The following is a 25,378-nucleotide window of genomic DNA, read 5'->3' as shown; positions in this document are numbered from 1 at the left end:
TCAGTTAAAAAGTCATCTTCTTTTTTGTTTAAGGCTTTTATATCATTTCCTTGGAATAATCTATTGGGTTTTGGTTTTCTCTTACTGATACGTGTTGTTTTATTAGTACAGGGAACCACCCCCCACCCCCCGCACCTGCCACCAAGAGAAAGGCAAAGACTATTCTATGGCAGCTTTCTCTGACCATCAAAAAATTTATGACAGTCCTCTGCTCCATGCTCAGCAGATGTCTAAAATCAAGCAGGAAATAATGGTGCACAGACTCTATCATGTAAGTGCCTCTAAATTGCCATATGCCTTGGGGCCTTACTGTTGCTTTTTAACATGGACACTGAAATCCTTGGAATTTAGAGATTCTTATTTCCAAAGAAGTTTACTGGTATCTTACCATATGTCAAAAGAAAACATGCATTTTAAACGCACGTCTTCTGGGTAACTTTCTTTTTTTTTTTTTTTTCCAAAAAAGAAGAAAAAAAATTTAAAAGAAATAAAAGAACATTTAAAAAAGGAAAACTAGAAAAAAAAGAAAGGAGAAAAACAATTCTCTGTAGCCAGAAGTCTGTTATGCTAGTGAAACTTCTGCTGAATGAGGGATAAGGAATGAAAAAAATGTATTTCCTAAAATAGGCAGAGTGTAGCGCTTTCTAGCCATTCAGTCAACTTTTAGATGTTCTTTTTGTTTTAGAGAAAATTCGTGGGTATATCACATTAGTTTGTCACTCTTTCCTTCTCTACTGCAAACAAAGGGTATTTTCAAAGTCCTCAGCCAGATACTCAGTTCTGTCTCCTGGCAATCTGGCCTTGTGTCCTGGGGAAGGTGAACAGTAGGACGAGACTAATCCTGTCAGGAGACTAAGGGCCAGGCAGGGACCCTGGCTCCTCAGAGCTGACACGGGACGCACCCTGTTCTCTGCATCATGCTGACAAGGAAGGAAGCCAGTGGCCGCCGGACTCAGGTTCAGAGGGTGGAGCTAGGGAGCAAGTTATGGGAGACGTCCCTCTGGATTAGAAGCAGATGCAATGTGATCTCTAGAACTGGGACTGAGATAGTAGGAAAACCTAGAGCTGTTGAGTCTAATTTTTTTTTTTTTAAATTTCCCGAAGCAGGACATTTAATCACTAACTTTCTCTCTTCGGATCTGCATCATAAGAGCTTTTGAATCATCTCATTTCTGTGATATGTGTGTATAGTCAAAGCTTGAAATCCTCTGGTCATTTTGAGCATATACTTCATTACCTTTGGTGGGGGAGTGTCTAGAATACTCTTCCCTTTAATACTAGGAATTCTTGATTTACCATTGCTGAGGAGAAATGTGCTGCTAAAAAGGCAATGCTAGCTCAGTTGCAGAATCCAATGGCTGAAATGTGATAGAGGCCATTCCATTCTTGAGCAAGCCTTTTTTTTCCTGTTCTGTTGGGGTTTTTTTGTTTTTTGGTTTTTTTTTTGTTTCCCTTTGCCTCTTAATTTTACTTTGAAACTTTGGCTTGTTTGAATGTGAAACTCAAGGAGAAACATAGCCAAAACCACTGAGTTTCACACAGGTTCCACATGAAAGAAGTATTCTACCCAGCCTTGCTCGAAACTTGGCCCATGTTTTGCCAAAAGTTTCATGAATGTCACTGAGCCTGGATTTGAAACATAATACCAAGCCAGGTGACTTCTGGTGACTTTGAGGCTGTCCTGTAGAAGTATAGAATCTGTCAAACAAGGGCACCCCTTATTTTCATATCTCTGACTATAATTTCATGTATACACACATTTTTGCAATAAACTTCCATTTGTTCTATGATACTTTAAAGCCAGGTTCAATCCTAACATGAATTTTTATTGCTGGGGTATTGAAGCAATTGGCAAATAGAAGTCTGCATTTTTAAATTCCAACCCAGTCTGAAGCAAGTGGTGTGAACATGTTGGTATAATTCAGCTGAAGGACGTCAGTCCCAGGAGAGTCATGGAGTGGCTTTCTTTGCTTAAATATACCTCTGTGCTCATGTGGAACAAACAGTAACATTTTGTCCGGGTCTATCTGCTTGACAGTATGCCTTTTGTTCGTTCTCCAAAGGTGGTGTCAAATATATTGGTGGAAAAATAATAAACTTACAGATTTTTTTTTTTTTTTTTTGGCCTGCTCAACTGACACACTCCTAGGGAACATTGTAAGCATTGAAAAGTTTAGTACTGTTCCTTGTAATGTATACTGAGGGTAAAGGAATCCTCAGCAGTCAATTTTCTTAAGAAAAGCTTGACCTCGAGCTGTTGTGTGACGGTCAAATGGGCGGGGTTGTGAAGTTGTGTGTGTGTGTTTTGAGTGGCTGGAAAGGACGGTGGGATTTGTAAACTTCGTCCAGCAAATGTTACATTTACACAAAAAACAACCAAGGAGAAGAAGGGGACAAAGATGACAGCACGGGAAGTAAGAGGAGACCTTCTGGTGCAAAGGGTGAGGAATCAGGACTGTTCAGTGGCGACTTCTTTAACTTGACTTTGTCCTAGAGACTAAAACTCTACCTGCAAAATACCCACACCTGTAATTTTATTTAATACTCAGGATTATCACAGATAATAGACTGTGTTTTTATTTCACCCCATGCATAGTTATTTCACATTCAATAACTGATTTCCTGTATGACAAAACCCACTGAAATGTTGTGAAGTAATTAGCCTCCAACTAATAAAAAAATAAATAAATAAATAACTGATTTCCTGGATCATCTGTCTTAAGGTAGAGTGGTATTCCTATTAATGTGGGGTTGGTCATGCAGGCAGTGTGTTCCCAGTGTACAGGTGAGGACACTGATCCCCAAAGTTGCCATAGTATCTATTTTACATCCCTAGAAAGCAGCCAATGGCAGGTTGGCTCTCATATCAGGAGTTTTCAAAGTGTACCGTTCCATCTCATTACATAATACAAAGATATAAAACAAGTTAAAAATAATAACCAAAGGATAATAAGAAAATGGTTAGTCCAAGCTATGAGAGTGCTATTTGGAATCGTAACAATTTCTGAGTTTCTATACTTTACTGAGAAATAATAATCTAATAATCAAAAGTGGATGAAGATTACAAAGAAAGACAAGCATGTGCCAGTGGTATAGTGAACCAAAAGTTATGACTTGGTGATCAAAACAAGACTCAGGTCAGTGAAAAGAATCAGGTTAGTAACTTGATACAGCTTAAATAAAATAATGTACTTGCTACTGAAAGGTCAATCCAGTATTAGAAAAGATAGGACAGAAACACTAATCTCTTGTTCTGAAGATAAATTTGGGCTTGAAAAAAGAAAGTGAATTTAGTTTAATGGAAAAACACATGTACAGCTTGTGTTATTAAAGCATTGTGTTTTGGTTACTTTGACCTGATACAAATCCTGGTCCAAGCACAACTTTGAATTGGTTTAATCCTAGTGGAGCCGTTGCTCTTGACATACATTCAGCTCAGTGGTACTTCTCTTGTGCAATTTTGCAAACCTAAGAAATTTGGTTGGTTTCGAATTAGCTCCAAGCAGTGTTCAGAACTTTTGTGTTTGTTCAACCTGACCATTTAAATATTTTAAAGCCACACTACACTCAACTTTAGAACAAATTCCTAGTGTTAAAAATACCTAAGAATGTTGAAAAAGTTATGTATAGGTACACTGTCTGCAAATTTAATGAGCATACAACCAAATATAGTTAACAAATACAGTTTTGATCTGTAGATCAAAGCTATTTTCTATTCCACATTTATATGTTTTACTATGGAAGTATTCACTCTTTAAAAAAATTTTATTATACTGGCATTAAAGATCATGGTTAAGAACAGAAAACTGGGAATCCTCTGTCAGTCCAGGGATTAGGACTCTGCACTTTTCCTGCTGGGGGCCTGGGTTCCCCCCGGGTTCAACCTCTGAGTGAGGACCTAAGATCCCACAAGCCGCAGGGCGTAGCCAAAAAATTCTCTTAAAGAGAAAAGAAAAGAGAAGCATGGAAATCTATCCCAAAACAAATATGGCTGAGTAAATGTGCAGTTAGACTAGAAACCACATTCTTGTGGTACTAGCAAAGCCAAGTGTTTGAAGGTATTGTCTGGCATCTGGTTGACCTTCACGTGGGCATCTGTGAATAGTCCAGAACAGTGGGTCTGTACTGAAGGATTCAGCAAGGAAGTGTTGGAGATAAAGGAGGAGGTTTTGCACTAATTCAAGAAGGATGCTAAATGCCAAGCTAAGAGATCCACACCTCATTCTGATGTAAGAAATGGTCGTTATCCCTGACTGTACAGGGCAGTAAAATGATAACTTTGGGAAGAAGTAAATAGCTTACAGAGTATCACTTCTTAGTGATTAAGATTAAAAAAAAATTAAATTGCTTTGAATAAAAATCTTTGAAATATAAATTTTTTAGTATTTTTATTCAATTAAAATTTTAAATAAACTCATTCTATTTATTTATAAATGTTCTATAATTTGAAATATAAATTATTTTACTTATAAAATGTAAACAATTGTTTATAAATTATTTGCTACAAAACTCAACAATTTACTATTGATGTGGGGCATAAAATTAAATCACTGAAATTTTCTTTTTTATATCAAATATGACTTTTTTCATTCAAAGCAAAATAAAACCAAAAGTAGGTATAAACAAGTTCTAAACTTTATATTGATATCACAAAAGGCTGTGGCTTATGATGAGAAACTTTTAAAAACCAAGCAAAAGACTGAAAAACTGAGTGAAATGGTAAATTCAGTGAGAAACAATTTTTTGTAGAAAAAATAATGAAAGTTGACTTTGTAAAAAAAAAAAAAAACTTTTTTTAAGATGACTACTAGTTTTCAATATAAAATATATTACATTTTAGTGTTTAAGCTACTTTACTTTAAAAATGAATGGATGGATTTTATATTCCAAAATTAAAGTTGGTATTTGCACTTTGTCTCACATGGTGAGAGCCATCACTTAATAGCCATAGTTTATGTAAAAACTTGTCTGGAAACGAGGTGATAATATTTATGCAAAGGTAAGAAAATTTGATTGCAGTGAGATTTTTATCATCTTTATAATATTTTACCTATTTTGTATATTGAAATTAAACAAAAAGCATTGAGGTTAAAAATAACTTGTGCCTAAATCATGTACATCCTTTTCCTAATCAACATTCTGAATGACTATATAGGAGCATACAAAAATTACATGTAAAAACACTTGGCAGAAGACCAGTTTGCATTTTTCAATGAACATTATAGCTTCTTTTACTTAACACATGACGTGCTTTTTAATTTAAGAAGAATGATCTTACATATAAATCAAAAAGGAAGGAAATTAAGAGGTTACCAGTAAATGCAAATGGTGTTTTAAGTGACCAGAAATGACTACTTCTAATATCCTAAGCATTTACCATTTATTGAGTGAATATTGTCATAAAGATCTTTTTATATGGCTTCAGTCATTTGCTTCTTAAAGACTCCCGCCACCATTCTATATATGAAGCATATGGAGCTTCAGGTTTAAAACTTTACACTCTGACACTCTGACTACTGATCAGTCTCAAGGTAGAAGACATTGATAAAATCCAAAACAACATTTCAAATTAAAAATTCACAACCAGACATAGGAAAGAATTGCTTTCACCTTAAAGGGAAAAAAAAAGCATCAATTAAAAACCCGTATTATAAAAGGTGCACTAAAAAATATGATTCTCAGATTCTGGTTACCTTGGGGGACAAAAGGGAGATATTTTGATCAGAGGCATGTATCACAGAATTTAATTGAATTCATAATATCTTATATTTTAAGATGAATCATGGGTACATGGATATTTTTATATTATTCCTTTTATCTTTTGAATGTCTGAGTAAATGCCGGCATCTTCCATGCCTTAAATTTAAGATAAACATTGTATATACTGAAAAAAATTTAAATATATTTCTCAGCTGCTAATCTTGAGAAGACAATATTAATTTTAGTGAAAAGCGATTTTATAACATATAGGCAAACCTCTCAGTGGCCATAGGACCACAGTAGTGGTTTGATATGCATGAGTTTCCAGTTAATGTTATCCTGTGCAAAGTAAGGACTACTATGTTTAATATAAAGACTTCACTCTGTAACTTAATAACACATTTCTTAAAATTTAATTTATTAAAAAATTTTTAATTTATTAAAAAAATTTACATACACACAACTGTTCCTTAATTTTCACACTAACACTTTGACATCACGGGGGGGAAAAAATCCAGTGACTTTTCATGATCATTTGGCAGGAACCTGCCAAATGAGAATTTTCATTCTGATTTTTTTTGTTTGTTTGTTTTATCCATAGAGTTATTCAAAATGCTAAAATGGAAAAGCTGGCAGGCAGCACTATCTTTTTAGGAGGTTTGATGAATGATGGATTATACTGAATAACTTTTTTCTTTTTTTTTTTCATTGCAAGTGATTTTGTACTTAATCTGAAAATTTGGTACAAGCCAAAAGTCCCTTATTTTAAATCACAGAATTCGAAGAAAATATATTTCCTAGGTTTCCAGGCAAAGCCTATCAAGACATTTGAACTGTAAATAATAAACTCATCAAAGAAATTGTGATGTTCTGCTAACACAGAGAATAACTTTGAATTTCTTCATGCCCTTGTTACTAAAGCTGCAAAATCAATTATTACATAATTAACAAAAGAGTAATATCTATAAACAAATGTGAGGAAGAGGCTTTTAGATTTAGGCATTAGACACTATCAGTTTCCTGACCATTAAAGTCTCTTCTCCTTTGCCTCCTGTGCCTCCTTGCAATATTTTCCTCCAGTCTCTGATCACTCCTGAATTCCACTGACAGGTGAATCTTTCTTTGCCTGACCTTAAAGGTGTTCCCTTGGGTTCTGTTCCTCGTGTCTAATCTCCCCTCAGTTCATCTTTATCCTCCTTTGTGAAAATCTTAAAATCTATGCCTCTGTCCCTCATCTCTTTCATGCGTTCCAGCCTCACATCTCTAAGGAAATGGTAAACACCCCATATGAATATCTTCAGCATGTTTCAAACTCAATACTTCTAACACTCATCATCTTCCAATTCCCAACCTGCTCTTCTTCCCCAGGGCTCTGTTTTAATAACTGTGTCACCCAATTATTCAGAATTAGAATCTTAAACAAGCATTCAAATGTTCCTCCATACCAACTTAGTTGCTGTTGATTCTACCTACACACACAACTTCAATATCCCCCCTTGCCCTGCTTAAAAGGCACTGCAACATTCTTGACTAAGAATTTCTCAGTACTGTCCTGATCACTCTTGACATCCATATTTTCTGCCCTCCAGTCTAATCCCTTGAAGCCAGAGTTGCTTTGTTGAAATAAACAAGCTTGGTATGTAGACTGCCCATACACCACACTCCCCTATCGTATAGCAAATACATTCACTTTGCTCTCTCCTCAGGCTTGAGGGACCAGGAAAGATGATCATGTCAACCAGTGGAAGTAAACTCAGTACATGGTGTTCAGACATAAATAGCCCCGTGTTTTCCCAGACAAAAGCAGAGTTGGCAACCTTTCCAGACTCATTAGTAAGAAAAGGTGTGGCTCACTGTGCCAGCCATGGAACAGAGATCCAAAGTCAGTCCAGTTACTTCTCTCAAAAAATCCTTTCCCTTCAATTCTCCTTCTAACAGTAGTTCACAAATCACCTGTTTCATTGGCACTTATTATGTACAATGTGATGGCTGTAGGCAAAGGCTAAGTGATAAACAGTTTGTTTAAAAAAAAAAACAGACCATAGGAAGAACACAAAGTTTTAAGCCAGAAACCCCATGTGATTCATAAGTGACAGTGGAAGAAGTCTTTGAGAAATAAATGACTTTAAATTTTTGAGGAGCCTCCATACTGTTTTCCATAGAGGCTGCACCAATTTACATTTCCACCAACAGTGCACAAGGGTTTCCTTTTCCACATCTTCAATAAGACTTGTTGTTTCTTATCTTTTTGATGATAGCCATTCAACTCTAAAATACCTTCAGAACTAAGTAGAAAACAAAGAAATGACTGAAATAATATAAAAAGATCCTTATGACAATATTTCACTCAATAAATATGAAATCACTCAAGGTATTAAAATCATTCATGGTAACTTAAATTGCCAATCGATTTTGCCAGTAAATTCCCAGTTTCCTTCCTGTCTGATTTATATGTAAGAAGACTCTTCTTAAACATAAGCACAGTCAAGTGTTAAATGTACCAAGCTTTAATAGTCCATAAAAAATACAAAAACAAGGAATGGAGTTGTTTTGGGGGACAGCATAAAGGTCCCACTCATTGAATGATTGTCATAATTATAGTAAATATAACCTTATCTGAATAGTAGGATGTAAAGAGTGAAATTCTAAATACCAATCTTCTGAATCTTTTAACATTTCTGACACCATTGATCTTTAGTCATCTAATCAGTAATCGTTTATTAAGAGGCTACTCGGTAGTCTGTCCTGGCCTCTGTGACAGTCCCTGAGAACTAGCCCACCCCACCCTCTATCCCTGAGCAGTAGGAGATAGTTATTGAAAGGTAATTGGCCAAATAGTCATATAATTAAAACTGTAATAAGAGTCATGAAAGAAAGATAAAGGACGCTAGGCGAGCAGAATTCACAACTTTGAGGACCAAGGGTCAAGGACAAAAAGACAGCTAGATTTGGAAGTTAGTGAAATTATTAGGAAGGTGAGTCACTTAGGGTAGCAACCAGAAGAAGCATTTCCTGTGCTGAGAATGATGGTCCCTTTTACCAATTACTGAGGGTAAAGAATGAAGAGAGATGGACACGATTCCTCCAAAAATAGATACATCAGGCATCACTGTGAACATCCACCCTCTAGATTCAAGTGAGTGCATGTGATGAACTTTTTCTCCTATGAAAAATATCTTTAGAATGATAGCTAGCTGTGCTAGTATATATATAGTGGTGTTGGAGAAGACTCTTGAGAGTCCCTTGGACTGCAAGGAGATCCAGCCAGTCCATCCTAAAGGAGATCAGTCCTGAATATTCATTGGAAGGACTGATGTTGGAGCTGAAACTCCAATACTTTGGCCACCTGATGAGAAGAGCTGATTCATTTGAAAAGACCCTGATGCTGGGAAAGATTGAGGGAAGGAGGAGAAGGGGACGACAGAGGGTGAGATGGTTGGATGGCATCACCGACTCAACGGACATGTGTTTGGGTGGACTCCGGGAGTTGTTGATGGACAGGGAGGCCTGGCGTGATGCAGTCCATGGGGTCGCAAAGAGTCGGACATGACTAAGTGACTGAACTGAAACGAATTGATATATATATACACATACACACACACTAATTTATATGTATGTGTGTATATATACACACAAACTAATTTATATATATTATCTCCTAGCTTATATATATATAAATTCTCCATGGATTATATAGTGTTGTGTTTGCTCCTACTTAAATATTGAAGGAGTATGATTTCTGAAATGATTTCTGAAAGATGAATGTGACTTTGAGAAAAACTTATTTGAGCTTTGAGTAGGATTTTCAAGATAAACATCCAAGGAAATGTCTAACAAGAGGGATATTGAAACAAAATTTCTCAATGAATAAAGACCTTACTGATTGCAGCTATGAATTCAAGTATTTTGACATATGTTCAGGTGTTTGTTTTGAGGCATGTGAGGAGTTAAAAGTGAAAGAAAATGTTTAAAGTTCTCTTCCTGACTTTGAACTACATTTCAAAGAAATACATAATTTCAACGTAAAACATATTTCCTCCATACACCAACACAAATATGTGTATAAATGTGAATTAAATCTCATGGTTGGGGTTATATCTGTTAATTTTTATTATGTATCTGAAATGGAAACTATTTAAAATAAAATATTTTCTGCTTTAATAATATTATTCAGAGTGGTACTGATAACAATATTTCTTCTGCTTCTTATACCCTTAATTCACATTTTTCAAAATCAGCAACGAGACTAATTTATTTTAAGAATGTCAAGGTTTTCAAACAAAAATACCTGCATGCAACTAAAAAAAGAGAGAGAGAAACATGGTTTTTAATGCATTATTTATTTCAGGTATTTACTGTGTTCGGTTGTGTCCAACTCTTTGCCACCCCATGGACTGTAACCCTCCAGGCTCCTCTGTCCATGGAATTTTCCAGGCAAGAAGACTGAAGTGGGTTGCCTTCTCCTCCTCCTGGGGATCTTTCTGACCCAGGGATCAAACCCGCATCTCCTGCATCTCCTGTATTGCAGGCAGATTTTTACCACTGAGCCACCAGGGAATTTTTCTGGAAATATTCATAAACTTATATTTGTAAAAGGTAGCTGAGCACATTTATAACATTTCTTTTCCGGGGATCAGTATTGCTCTAGAAACACTTTTTGAAATCACGAAGTGGGTATCTGTGTAGATATGTTTTGTTAATTTTTCAGGTTATTCCTTCCTCATGCTACCACAAACAGTAGCAAAAAGGAATCAGAGAGAGCAATAAACAATGAACTTCCAGTTCAAAGAGTATTACACAAAGCACTTCCAATTCAATGAGTATTGTATTCCTGATGTAAGCCTTAAACCCAAGAACCAGGAAATCTGGGCATTCATGGGCAATAGAAACATGTCGAAAAAAGAAGAATCAGAATATGTGCTGGAGTCCCTAAACTGTGCTATTCTTGAATGAGCCAACTTTCAGTGGAAAACAGAAATTTGCCTCATAGGAATATGAAAGGGCTGTGGCATAGAGTATTTTATAGAAGTTGAAGATTTGACCTTAAGTGATTACTGAAACTGACTTAGAATATTGTCCATTGGATTTCCCAGGCAAGAATACTGGACTGGGCTGCCATTTCCTTCTCCATGTTCTCTTTACTCACTGTCAGTAAATCTGTCCTATCCTATAGTCATGTAGCTCAGCACTTAGAAAAAGACATCCCTCTTCCCTTCCAACACACATACACACACACACACATATCTTATTTGATTTCTACATATATCAAATGGAAAACCTTACTCTCATCTATGAACCTGACAATGCTTGGTATTAGGAGAATTACTGAGAAAAAAGCAATCAACTCTTTGTCGCTGTTACTTGAAAGGTGCTTTCCTCACATTAGGCATACATAGTTTTAACTCCTACTTCATCTCTTAACCAAGAAACCATTCTTTCCTCTGGCATTTGGTGCCTCATAGGACATGTTTCATTTCTAGACTTAGAAAGACTGAGTTCCTTGTCTCTCTAGAGATATTAATAGCACTGCCATTCACTCAGACAGATGCAATCAGAGCACCCTCTAAGAGCAAAGTGCTGCTCTGAGTTCTTGGGACACATCAGTGAACAACACTGATCAAAATTTCTGCCCCCAAAGAGCTTACATTCCCATGAAAAGAAACAAACAATAGAAGATAAATATAATAAGTAATTACGTAGGTGAGAAAGTAACAGTGCTTTTAAAATAAAACGGAGTAAGGAAGATGTGGAGAATGTGTTGAGGACACTGCGGCTTAGAATTTTAAATGTGGAGCAAAGAAGGAGGTGAGGAGTTGTCCATATGGATCTCTGGGGGAACCATAGTCTAGGCAGAAGAAAGTGCCCCCGCAATGCCCCCAAGGAGCCAAGTCTTCCCTGTTTGAGGTACAGCAAGGAGCCTGACCCAGTTGCAGCCAAAAGACAGAAGGAGAGAGCAACTGGAAGATGAGCTCAGAGAGGCACTTACACTATAAAAGGCACTTACACTCTGGCTGCTCCATTGAGAGAAATCTGCAAGGGAAGGGTGGAAGCTAGGGACCCAAGTAGGAAGCTACTGCAATAACCAAATGAGAGAAGATGATGGCTTTGGACAGGGTGGGAATGGAAGAGGTGTCAAGAAGTGGCTGGTTCTCCATGGGTATCTAGATCCCTGGGACATTCCAAGATTGAGAGGTCAGGATGAAGAGGAGAAACCAATCAATGAACCTGAGAAGACATATCTAGAGAGACAGGAGGAAAAGCAAGAGGGTGCGGTGTGCTGGAAGCCAAGAGAGGAAATTGTATCAGAGGAGGAGGCATGATCAAGTAAGATGACAACTGAGACTTGGCTAGTGAATTTCACAAATTGGAGGTGATTAGTGACCCTGACAAGAGCAATTTGGTAGAGTGGTATAATTCTGGAAGGTCCTTGGCATGATATTTACTTTAAAAAAAAAACAGAAGTGTTTTTATTGGTGGGTAATAGCATTTTTGATTGATTTAAACTTCCACATTATTTTTACTCCACATGCCCAGCAGTCACAGACTCCAAAGTCACTGGACCACTTGAGCACATAGTGCCAGTATTTAATGAAATACGTGTCTTCAGGTCAGTAAACCTCACCATGTGACTTGGAGTGCTTCCTGCAGATGCACTTTCTGACTGCTGAGTGTTTACATGGACCATGGCGATACCCAAAATAAAAATGCTTTTATACTTATAGATTACTTCACTGAATTATATAAAATCAGTATTGATAAACATATTTACTCCAAAAAAATGAGGTATAACACAAGCAAATTCATGCAGATTTACTGGCAATCTGTGAATTGTTGTTTAGGACCTGAGAGTTTCTGCACCACCAATCTTACTAATTGTGTGAAGAATTACATGATATTCTGGTTATCAACCTCCATGTTAACAATCTATAATGGTTTCCAGTTATTACATTCAATCACATGAGTGAATCAGCCAATTTGTACAAGCTGTCTTGCAAATAACTCCTATAATAAAAGTAAAATAAGAAAACCACCATTATGGAAATCATTCTTAAACACCTAAGCCTGAATTTTACCGTCTCATGGTATAGATCTTACTGGAGAGAAAGCATCTGCTTTCTCTTTAAGGACTTGAAATAGCTGAACTAATTTACACTCTAATCTGTGTGATGTGTTATACAATACAGTCCTATACCAAACAGGTTTCTCTCTGCTAGACTTTTATTGTGCTTCTGTGTTTGATTATGTTATCTTGAAAAAGGTAAACACGGTGTTTTAATTTCTAAGGACTCAGGATAACCATTAAAACAGAATTGTGATGTTGCATTGTAGCAAATGACATTGAAGATAAATGCTATTTTCCTATCTTGAAATTATTTTATAACAGCATTAGTTTCTGAAGTCTTTAAAATATCAGGTTAACAATGAAAAGGAAATTAACAAAAAAAATCTCTAAAAGCTCAAATGTGCAGTTAAAGACTAAAATTTGATATAAAGTTTAGTTGTGTATTTTCCCTACCCAGAAATAAAAATTTGAAGAGCAGCAAGGGTATTTTGCTCTTCAAATTTCAATATGGGGCTTCCCCAGTAGCTTGGCTGATGAAGGAGGAGCTTGACTGATGAAGGTCTCCTCCTTGCAATGGAGGAGACCCCGGTTCAATTCCTGGGTTGGGAAAATCCGCTGGAGAAGGGATAGGCTACCCACTTCAGTGTTCTTGGGCTTCCCTGGGGGCTCAGCTGGTAAATAATCCACCTGCAGTGTGGGAGACCTGGGTTCGATCCCTGGTTGGGAAGATCCCCTGGAAAAGGGAACAGTTACCCACTCCAGTATTCTGGCCTGGAGAATTCCATAGACTGTATAGACTGTATAGTCCATGGGGTCTCAAAGAGTTGGACATGACTGAGCAACTTTCACTTTCAAGGGTATTTTGCCCTGCTCTTCCTCCTTCACTTAGATGAATTTCCTATCTTATTGCTGAGGCTACTTATGAAATTATAATATAATCAATAGGATGTTTCATGTTTCCTGAAGGGGCTTTGCAAACTTTAAATATCTTAGAAGGCACTGAAGTCCAGAGGAATGAACCAAACCTGACAACATCTTAAAGTCTTCTAGTAGAAGATCAGGCCTCCTGAGCAGTGCACCTCCTGTTTTTCACCTCATGCAGTTCAATAAGGAAACCATCCCCAAAGTGGAGAAACGGAAAGCCTTTTCAGGACCCAGGCCTAGATATTACTGTATTACCTAACAGCACATGTAGTAGATAAATTTTTGTAGGTTGACCTCATATAATTAGAGTTACATAGAGTTCAGGCCACATTCAATGATGAGTAGAACTTGAGTTTTTGTACGGCTTAAATATATATACATACACACACACACACACACACACAGATATATTTTTTTAACTTACTTATTTTAATTGGAGGCTAATTACTTTACAATATTGTAGTGGTTTTTGCCATACATTGACATGAATCAGCCATGGGTATACATGCGTTCCCCATCCTGAGCCTCCCTCCCAACCCCATCCCTCAGGGTCATCCCAGTGCACCAGCCCTGAGCACCCTGTCTCATGCATCCAACCTGGACTGGCAATCTGTTTCACATATGATAGTATACACACTGATATTTACTGCAGATCTGTTTTCTAACATTTGAAGTTAAACTTGATCTTTTACTACATGTAACTGGGTATGAAATCAGGATCAGTGAGATAAACAAATGAAAGATTTTTACTTCAGTGAGCCATTGATGGTATGTTCTATGCAGTGATGTTTGATGAGTGATAAGAAGGTCCACATGAGACCTTTAGCCATTGTGATCCAAGTTAATGAATGCTTTAGCCCCTCTTGGTAGTCAAATCCAGTTTTTAAGACTTGGTGCTACTTCCAAGCTCTTTGACAATTTTTGTTGTTTTATCTCCTCTGCTAATGTCTGCCAGTTAAAATCTTGCCTGGAAAATTCCATGGACAGAGGAGCCTAGCAAGCTGAAGTCCATGGGGTCGCAAAATAGTCGGGCGTGACTTAGCAACTGAAAAACAACAGCAATGACAAGCGAATGGCAGAGTCTACAGTCACATTCCAGGTGACAATGACTCTTCCCATGTTAAGACAAAGATGCAGGGGACACTAATCAGATCTCTCCCTGAACTGGACAGGACTGCTACTGGAAGCAAGACTGTCAATCCCAGAAGGAAAGGAGCATGATTGCTCAGAAGATCAAGAGTGTAGTCTGGCCATGATAACGGACCAGGTCTGTTCCTAAATGACTGGGTGGAACAGACACCTCCCCTTCCCACTCTCCCTCACACCCTCCACTGACCTGCACTGGATATTTAATCTCCTGTGTTAAGCCACTAAAACTTAGGGCTTGTCAATTATAGACATTGGCCAACCTTACACAGTTGGTGAAACTATATAGCTACATTAATCCATAGTGAAATATGCCAACATAGCCTAAAAGACTTTATGATTACATATGAAGATATATTTCTGAATTTTTGTATTATTAAAAGATACATGAATAATTTCAGAAACTCAAATCCAATGGTACTATGATTTTAAAAGAATTTTTAAAAAATCATTGAATTTAACTTTTTAATTTCATTTGAAAGTATGTAAGTTACATATTCTTTTAAAAGGGTGATGAAACTGAATATATTCTTTTAAAAGTCTCTCAGTAAATGTATAAAAGTCTAACCACAATGAATTGATGCTTAAATTCTTTTCATATACGTGATTTCAGGTGTGTGGGTTCTGAATACAGATGCTGTCTATATTCTTGATATTTTCCAGTAGGAAAGAGACAATATCACTGGGATGATGAGGAAATTTAGACCCCTGGTTTGATTGGACAGCATTGATTGGACAATGCTAATTAAATATTTCTTCTTTCTAGGAGGATAAGAGTTATTCTAACACAAGGAAAAATCTACAAGATATTAATTTTTTAGTTCCCCCAAATGAAACTGTTATCCTTTCTACTTTATCTGAAAGGAGTATTTTTATGAATAATCTTTAAAAACAGATTTGAACCTGTCAAGTTCCAAATTAGTACCCAAATTAAAATTTTCCAGATTAGATTTTTAGGAGGCATATTTTACCTTGAACTCCTCAATGTATTAAAATAAGTTAAACAAAGGGAATTAAAATTTTCTTATTATAAAGTAGTAGATCTTATTGGATCTTTATACAACTTATAGTTCCCTGATGTGTTTTTTACCAAAACCTATTTTTAAAAAAAGACTTCCAGACAGTTCTTCATCATCATTAAATGACTTATGAAAATGAACGATAGTGCTGGTGTTTAAATGGCCATGGTTCTATATCCACTCCCCTAGAACCTTATTTTGGTATTCGTGGGTCGGTGTCCTACAAAGCATAGTGGATATAGAGTTAAAATTCATTCATTAGGTCTAATTAGGATCAAATGTTTATTATGCACCAGTAGCTACACTGAGTGTATTTCCTAGGATGGAAATTGTTTGTGGCTAATGTGCTGTAGAACCCATAAAGTATTCATGACTGTGTTAACTGGTTCTGAGATTGGGTCCCCCTTTGTGGAATGTCTTTCATCTCAGTAGCTGCTTTATATAATTTGGCTGGGGTTTCCCCCACTAGTCTTAAATGTAGCATATTAATGCCAATTTAAAGATCAAATATTATGAATAACAGACATGCATTTTGTCTAATAGATATACATTAATTACCTCAAAAGGGATATAGATTCTTCAGAATATACAGTTTTTCATAACTAAATGGGTCAGAATTCATTAGCAGTTTGGAAAGACAAATATTAAGTGGGACCAGTAGCTGAGTTTAATTAAGTTGTCACTTCTTTCAATTTTTTTCTTTAAGGCAATTTTCTACTCATTACATCTGAATTCTTTCTAAGCTTAGAATATCGTTGCTTTCCATTGGCATGATTTTGATGGAAGTATTTTCAGTTTATTCTTTTAAAAGGGTGATGAAACTGACTTCTTTTAAAAGTCTCTCAGTAAATGTATAAAAGTCTAACCACAATGAATTGATGCTTAAATTCTTTTCATATACATGATTTCAGGTGTGTGGGTTCTGAATACAGATGCTGTCTATATTCTTGATATTTTCCAGTGGGAAAGAGACAGTATCGTTGGGATGATGAGGAAATTTAGACCCCTGGTTTGATGATAATGAAATGAAGCTGGATTTTATAACTTGTACATATGTGATACACATAGTTGACCCTTAAAAGGATGCTTTGTATCATCATTTTATTTTACACACGGGAAGAGCTTCAGAAATGTTAACTTTCTCAAAGTCCCTGGGCTAGTGAGTTACAGAGCCTGGATTTGAACCTGGTGTGTGTCACATTCCAGCACCCAGATCGGCCCACGGACAGCAGGGAATCACTCCATATTAGTAGATAAGTAAAAGGAGGTGTTTGCAAGTAGCCATATAAATGGTTACATTTGAACAGTTTACTATTTCCCCAGTGGATACACTTAGCAACCAGCGGCACCAGACAGAAAATTAAGCTACAGCACCCAGTTAGGGCTGCAGGTGAGCAACAATTCCCCAAAGAACAGCTTCTAATTTTTGGTTTATAAGGAGTTTAATGGGCATACACTCAGTAGGCATGCAGTTTCTTTTTTGGGTTGCATCAAAGGCTCTGATCTCCATTTTCGTATTTGTTTTGTCTACACGGGCAACAGAAAGTCCCCCGTTAGATCTGTAAACTCCTGGCAAACGAGTCCACTCTGGCCCATTCTGCTTTGGCCTCTGCAACATCTCCAAAATTATTTCTTCATCCATCAACACATACATTAACTAACTCATCTATATAGTTTCTTCCCTACCTAAAATTTCGTTGGCCTAAAAGTCCATTTACTCTGAGGTTATACAGCTTCACGCATTTGTCTCTGTAATTCTGGCCCCAAATGGCCAGGAATCAGAGGTCCATGTGTTAATTAGTTGGTATCTAATTAGCTCTGATATCCAATCTCACTAAGATTTCAGGTGAAAAAAAAAAGTGGTTTTTTTTTTTTTTTTCTTTCTTGTTACTTAAGACAACAAGAGGGCTCTGTCTCTGTCTCCCTCAAGGCTCGACTCTCGGTGGGGTGTCAACAAGGCAGGAAAGGCAAAGTAATTAAATTTCCTCTGACAGTCTGCTGTTCCCAGGGTGGCTCAGAGCAGGGCCAATTCCCGGGCGCTCTTTGCTCTTGGCAACACCATGCCATCTTGCCTCCTGACTGTGGCGCTAGGGTCACTCCCATAAAGCGCTGGTTTTTTGCAACAGTGACTTATATTGTTTCAGTGTTCCTCTCCTTCCCAGATGGTCAGAAGCAACTTCTGCTTCCAGGGAGGCTGGGCACTTGAGTATCCTCAGCACCACCAGGAGGCTGACTAATGCAGTGGTGGCTGATCCCTGCTGGTAGCTGTGGAATTCCACGGCTTTATCAAGGACCAGTTTTTATTAAAAGAGCCTTACTCAAAGTTTCCTAAATATGCATTAAAAAAAAAAAAAAAAAAACCATAGCAAGCAGAGCTGTGTTTCCAAACATCTTTTTGGTCTTTGTCTGCTCCCCTCTGAGAAAATAACACCATCTTGGCTTGGAATTCTTTCTCATTCTTCCTCAGGTTCTGTTCCAAAGGGCGCAGCCCCTCATTTTTTGCAGGTGGAGAGTTGCTGCTTCTTGCAGTGGGGCACTGGAGCTCATCAATAAATTAGGCTCCAGAAACAGCCCAAGGAAATCCTATAGTTGCCAAAGGTAAAAGGTGAACGGGCTCTAATAATAAGCCAGGTTTGGCTATCATTTTTCAATATGTTACTTGGATTACCAAAAAAAACAAACTGATAAATCAACTCAGTAACAAACTCTAATAGCATCAGAGTTTACTTTGAGGTGGTGAACACATCAACTTTATGCTTCAAATGTCACTAATATCAAAACTATAGACACAAAGCCCATGATAAATCTCTCCCATACATTATAAGCTCCTTAAAATTATCCTGGGCCCTCCCTTGAGACCCTGGACTGGCCGTGGAGGGTGAAAGAAAGTGAAGAAAGTGCTAGTTGCTCAGTTGTGTCTGACTCTATGTGACCCCATGGACTGTAGTGTCCATGGGATTTCCGAGGCCAAGAATACTGGAGTGGGTAGCTGTTTGCTTCTCTGGGGAATGGTCCCAACCCAGAGATTGAACCCGGGTCTTCTGCACTGCAGGAAGACTCTTTACCATCTGAGCTACCTGGGAAGCCCCCCAGGGAAGGCTGTGGAGGGTGTTCTTGCTTTAATGTGAAAGGAGATGACATACCCCTCAGAGGGTCTCAGCACTCTGCTCCCCATTTCCCTTCATCTCAAACCCCAAAAGCAGATGTCTGTAGCAAAGGGTAAGACAGAGGGACACATCCTGAAATTATGTTCAAGAACCAACTGCATGAATCAAAGGCGGCATGATTAAAAAGAGCTCCCCTGAATGACTAAGCCTCCTCGGGTGGGATTCGTGGAGGATTCGTATGAGGTCCAGAAGGCCTAGCCTGTCATTCTCAGTCACTCTTCTTCCCACCTGAGGCCCTGGGCCACAGTTCGCTTCATTAGAGCCCAGTCATCATGGATGAGGCCAAGGCCACAGGCCTGGATGTTGTAGTGTGTGCATGCTTAGTCACTCAGTCATGTCTGACTCTGTGACCCCGTGGACTGTAGCCCACCAGGTTCCTCTGTCCATGGGATTCTCCAGGCAGGAATACTGGAGTGGGTTGCCATTTCCTACTCCAGGGGAACTTCCCGACCCACGTCTCCTGCATCTCCTGCATTGCAGGCAGATTCTTTACCCGCTGAGTCATTGGGGAAGCCCATTGGATGTTGTAGGGTTAATGCTAATTTCCCAGTTACACAGTACCACCGAGAACAGCCGTCTCTACCTCAGAGCAGACCACCGCAGAACTCACAAAATGTGCCTTGAATGGAAGACAGCTTTGTAACCAGCTCTTACAGCATCTTAGACCAAACCTGGGGAGACGTGTAAGAATCCCAGGTCCAGGAGGTGGCAGAGACCACATCTTCCTCCTCCAGACGGAGAGCAGTGCATTCTGGGAGAGGATAAGGGGACGTCATTGCCCTGATCGCCTCTGAGTCTGACTCACCGTCTGGGACCCAGGAAGGGACCGTGATGGCACAACCTGCTACCTTTGGCTGTCTGCAAGAGAGGACAGAATGCTTTTGATGCTGTGGGGCTCTTATCGAGAGAGGTCAAGCCATCCTGAACACAGAGCCCATTAACTACCAGCCTCCAGGCCTCTCCTGTCACACAGATCATCAAAAGCCTGTTTGCACTCACAGCCAGACATATGCAATAAGTTCAATTTACTGCATCAGGGAAAAAGTGCATCCCTTACTTACCGCTTAAAGCCTACAGGCTGCAACTAGTTTAGGAGACAGTCTGGTTGATGAGGAAAGAAAATCTCCCCACACAGGGACATTTTACCAGGCATTCCTAACTGTGCATCCGTCTAGGATGAACTCAGCTTGTCACAGCTTGTCATGATTGGTCCTGGCCTTCAAACACAGCCTCCGTTCTCACTTAAGTAACTCGGATGAGGTAAAAGAGACTGTGTGGATCCACAGAAATCCATCACATTTCTCAAAAACAAACCCCCAAAACCTGCCTCACGGTGATGTCAGTGGCAGACTTTTCAGAAACAACAAAATGTGTTTGAATTATGTCACCAGGGGAATCATCTTTCTATAACCTGTCAAGTCACTTAAGTGTAGAGAAAACATTCTCGCCTATAAATCTTACCTAAAGGCGACCCTGATGAAAAGTCACTTGCTGTTTCTCCCCCAAGTGTCTGTCATTTTGTTCTTCCTTCTGTGACTTCTCCCTCTGCTATCTTTTCCATAGCTTATAATGTAGAAAGATAGGGTTGAGGTCTTGCTGATGAGTGGAGACAACTAAAAATATGACCAGGAAGACTTATTTGGGATAGCTGGGGCTGCCCCACTTTTCAGGAAGGCCAAAATGGCAGAGTCGTGGCCAGGGGACAGAAACCCAAGAGATCAATGAAACAGGCTTTCATCATATGCGCTTCAGTTGGTATCTTCAAAGTGTGTGTGGGTGGTAGGTGGTGGGGGTAGTATATGTTTAAAAATAAAAATGTACCATATAAAGAGAACCAAAAAGAGAAACGCTATTTGTCTGTTGCTACTTTGTTCTTTATCTATGAAAATAATATTTAAATTTAAATTCTCACCAACTATTAAGCTCGTATTCTACTAAATATCACAGCGTATACTCTAGGTAGGTTAATGAACTGATCGACTGATACAAGAAACTGGATTCCATATTCATCAAGTATTCTGGGGAGCCTTGGAAAGGGCTTTATGGAACTACTATGTTCCCAAATCCCACAGGAATGCAGGAACCTATAGGATAGGGTATTTGTTTTGAAGTCACTGGCACTGACATGATCATAGTGTAACTGTATAGTTACAATAGCATCCAGCCATGTGAACTCATAGGAAGAGACAGTGGGAGACAGAAAAATAAAGCAAAAAGGAGAAGGCGAGGAGGAAGAGAAGGAAGGGAGGAAGAGGAAGAAGAATTAGGAGAGGGAAGAGAAATAATACAAAGAATCTTAAGTCTGCATTGTCCCACCACCCATTTGATATCTGAAGCCTCTCTGAACTTGCGGGGATGGGAGAGGGGAAGGCAGAGTAATTGAGTAGATAATGAAGTCAAGAAACAAGAGCTCTCAGCTACTGGGGGGTACATCCTGCAAGGAAGCAATAAATCATTGCACATCACACTCTTTAGCTCCATGTCCTCACTTTATCCTGAGGACCAGAGGATGATGGGGAAGAAATAATTACAAGTCTCATAGTCTAGTTACCAGTCCTGGTCTTCAGCTTCCTAGGTAGCAGGCAAGGAGCAAAGTGAGCAGCCTATGCAAAGTCAGCATCAATATCCAGGATCCAGTGGGTTCGCAAGACACAGCGAGTTCATCACTCTAGGCTTTCCCACTGTGCTGAAATTTAGAGAGGTCAAACAACTTATTGAAAGTTCCCTCTACGCAGCAGATTATAAAACAAGCCTGCTCATGAGGATGCTACCAAAAAAAGTAATGTGAGCATGATCATAAAAATGCAGTTAAGATACACTTAAAAAGGAAAGTATATTCCCTAAAGAGTAACAGCACCAAAGCTCAGTCTTACCCGCTGTCTGATCTTGAGATCTGACGTTCAGATCTGGGCTGCTTCGTAGATGGGGGTAAAAGAGATGCCTCCTCAGGAAACTGGAGCTGGTACCAACTGTGTCCCAAGGACTCAGGGCCATTTGTCGCCATGCTCCCCGGGGCCCTTTAGAGTTGGTGGGGGTGGGGGTGGGGCTGGGGGTGGTGTTGACACATGCCGCAGGCTGTGTGGCTGGGAGTGGGATCAGACCGTGAGCACACAGGTGTGCACGCACACTAAGTCGCTTCAGTCATGTCCGACTCAGTCTGCGACCCTGCAGGGCTTTATAAATGCACTGTTCCAGCTATGTAACACCCATCCAATAGCACAGCTCACGGGTTAGGAAACAGAGTCCACTTAAACCAAATTTCATGCATGATTTTAGCAACTATTTCTCTTTCCTGACTTCCCTATATTTTCTGTCCTTTTTACCTTAACGGATACATCTTTACTTCTAATTTTAAACTTTGGCTGTAAGTTTACTATTATAATGATAGCTAACAACTCTTGTGTATTTCCTATGTCAAAGACAGGATGGTGAACCATTCTGGTGCATCCTTTTATTCAGTCCTGGAAGTAAAATGCCCTGGGATATAAACTCCACGGGGGCACGGACTCTTATCTGAATTCCTTTTGCCTGGGGGCGGGGGTAGTAGGTACTCAATACATTTTTGCTGAAGGAATGAACAAATGGATGAATGAGTGAAAGAGCAGCCTATGAAGCGGGTCCTCTGATTATTCCCATTTTGCAACATGAAAAGTGGCCAATCAATGGTGAGAACAAGACACGGCGCCGGGCAGTTTGTGCCCACAGTCTGTGCCCACTGTATGCTTCTGATGCATACAGATGCCACCTTCACACAAGGTGTGTTTTTTGTATTTTTATTCACTGCTTGCTTTAGGTACCGAGTCGTCCTAAAGTGCCAGCTGGCAGGCTTGAAAGATAGGATTCTGAAGGGTTGTCTGAATCCCACACCTAAACTCCTGGAGCCAGGGACGCATCCTCAAGAACTAGAAACTATTTTCTTCACCAAGAATGAGCAGAATTAAGAAGTCAGTGGGGCGAGTTCAATCAGGAAGAATGCGAGGGAGCTGAGATACCTATTTCTGAGAAAGGCAAGTGGGAGCATTGGGAAGGGCTGCCAACCGCGGAGGGACTCGAGCCTGCATCAAACCAGAAGGATTCTGAGATGCAGGAGAGGAGAGGAGCCAGTACCGACCAGGGTCAGGCAGAGGGCAGGTGGGGCGGGAGGCGGGGAGCATCTTAATAACCACCTCGAAAGTCAGGCGTTCAAGTTCGCTCTCGTCCGCTGGCCACTGTATGATTTGTGGCTGGGTTAGTCCAATCTGAAGGACCAGAGATAAAGCAGATAACAAAAACAAAACATGTATTTTTAGTTTGCTTTGTGTAGAGTCTAGCACAGTGTCCAATCGGGGCCACAAAAGCAAGAGTCGTGATGAAAGTAAGGAGGAGGGGAGGTCTGGAGCATGACCCTGGCTCCGAAGCAGTGATTGGGCTGCGGAAATGAAAGGTACTATTCGTGCACTTCTCTCTGTTCCCCTCCTCTGTCTTCTTCCTTCATGACTCCTCTCGTCCTCTCTTTATATAAAGTCTTCAGCCAACATTTCTCTTTCATGTCTTATACTCATAGACCTTGTCTGTATTCAGGCAAGGCATGGACTACAGGTCCTAACTTGGCAGTTCTGAGTTAGATTTTCTCTACGAATTTTTGGGTTCTAATTCTTTTAGCCAAGGGACCAGTACACGCAGTGGCAACTGGTCTGAGGTGCTTCTTTGGCATTTCTGGCATGTCAGCATCACTCCATGCCGCGGCGCAGACAAGTTGACCTTCAAGCCTTCATTTCACTGCCTGCCAGCTTTTCCTTAATGCCCACAGATCACTCTTGGGTTTGAAATCACCTTTTCACACAAGCAAAGAGGAAAACCCAAGCAGCACAGATAACTTGGCCTGTCCACCCTGGTGATACGCCATAGGCTGAAGCCTCTGTGCCCGCGGACTCCTCACACGTGCTTGCTCTCCGTCACTTATGTAAATGAAGCAGCACTGCTGAGCCCGCATCGCTGGTGCCCTGATGAGTACCCTGTGCACGTGTGGCTGCTGGCCAACGCAGGCCAAGTCCAGGTTCAGTGTACAGGCGAGACCAGCACTTTGCTCTGCTCCAGTCCCGTAGAAGACACCCACGGCAGACTTGTATTTCCGTCCAAGGCTCCGTTTTCCATCATCTATTTTTTATAGCACCGATACTAACCCAGCTGCAGCAGATGAAGGGTATTCTTTCTGGCTCGGGTGCATCACCATGCTGATCTGCCCCTCCTGAGAAGCAGGCTTGCTGAGTTAGCTTTTATCCTTTACCATGGGAGACTCAGTTCAACAAAACGTAAGTGTTTTGAGATGCCTGGTATTTTCAAAATGTAAATATCTACTTCCCCACACATGAGGGGCAAAGGGCCATGTGATAAGATGGGAGAGGGATGGGAATTTTGTTTGTTACCATTCATGGCAGGATGACAGTGGGTTTGAAGACGAGCAAAAGAATTTGCGACAACCTCCAGTTTTTCAGTATGTTATTAACCTCTGAGAGAATCTTAGTTTATTCCGAGGCAGCTTTGTGACATTTCAGAATCATACTGTCATGTGCTGTCTCTGAAATGTTTGCATATTCTCATCTTTATATGCTCTCCAAATAGAATAAGCTTGCATTTTTAGACTTCTATACAAAGAGTGATAAAGATTTGCAAACCAGGAAATTTAAAGAGGACCATTTATAAAGGAACATAAACCACTTCCCCCATACTGAACACTCCGCACACCCTCACACACTAACAAACATAAAGAGATTTTAAACATTAACTAGCTAACTAGTAATAGCATTATATATAAATTTAGAATGCTTTGGACTTACACTAGATTTATGTAGAATGATTCATTAAATGTCAATAATAAATGACTGTATTTGTTGCCCAATATTAAGCTTTAAATCTGTAGTGTATTTCACTAGGTCGTTTGTGGCTTTATGAGAGTTAATGCTCTTTATTTCCATATGCATATTTATCACATTTCAGGTATACGGCTATTATTGCTTTCTCAAGCTTGTTTTTCTTTTGGCCTATATTGTCGACTCTGACTCTATTCAGCTTTTTGGTTTTGTGAATGTTATTGCCATTTTCAGCTGGCCAAAAATGAAAACACCCAACCAACCCATGTGAACTGCTATTTTTCAGTGTTCCTGTGTGTCTGTGCTCTACCTAACAGCAAGATCTATAGGACACCAGGAAGGGAAGCAAGGCAGCTCTGGGCTACATTGTCTACTTCGTATTAAACTTGACAGCTAATTTGCACGTTCACACTTTTTTAATGCTAGAGTTCTTAAAACCCTGACAGCTGAACCCTTTTAATGTCAGCTAAGTATGCAAATAGAGAATGGAACCTAGAGGGTTCCCTTGCA

At 39.4% G+C, this 25,378-nt stretch overlaps 1 protein-coding gene across 9 annotated transcripts in view; it reads left to right on the top strand.

Annotated features, from left to right (window-relative positions):
- The window catches only part of SORBS2 (sorbin and SH3 domain containing 2), a 173,719-nt gene that overhangs the window by 1,043 nt on the left and 147,298 nt on the right, over positions 1–25,378 (top strand). The window lies entirely within an intron of this gene.

The sequence above is a fragment of the Dama dama genome, chromosome 32 (assembly GCF_033118175.1).
Source record: "Dama dama isolate Ldn47 chromosome 32, ASM3311817v1, whole genome shotgun sequence".
Lineage (NCBI taxonomy): Eukaryota > Metazoa > Chordata > Mammalia > Artiodactyla > Cervidae > Dama > Dama dama.
This window is presented reverse-complemented; position numbering and strand designations above follow the sequence as displayed.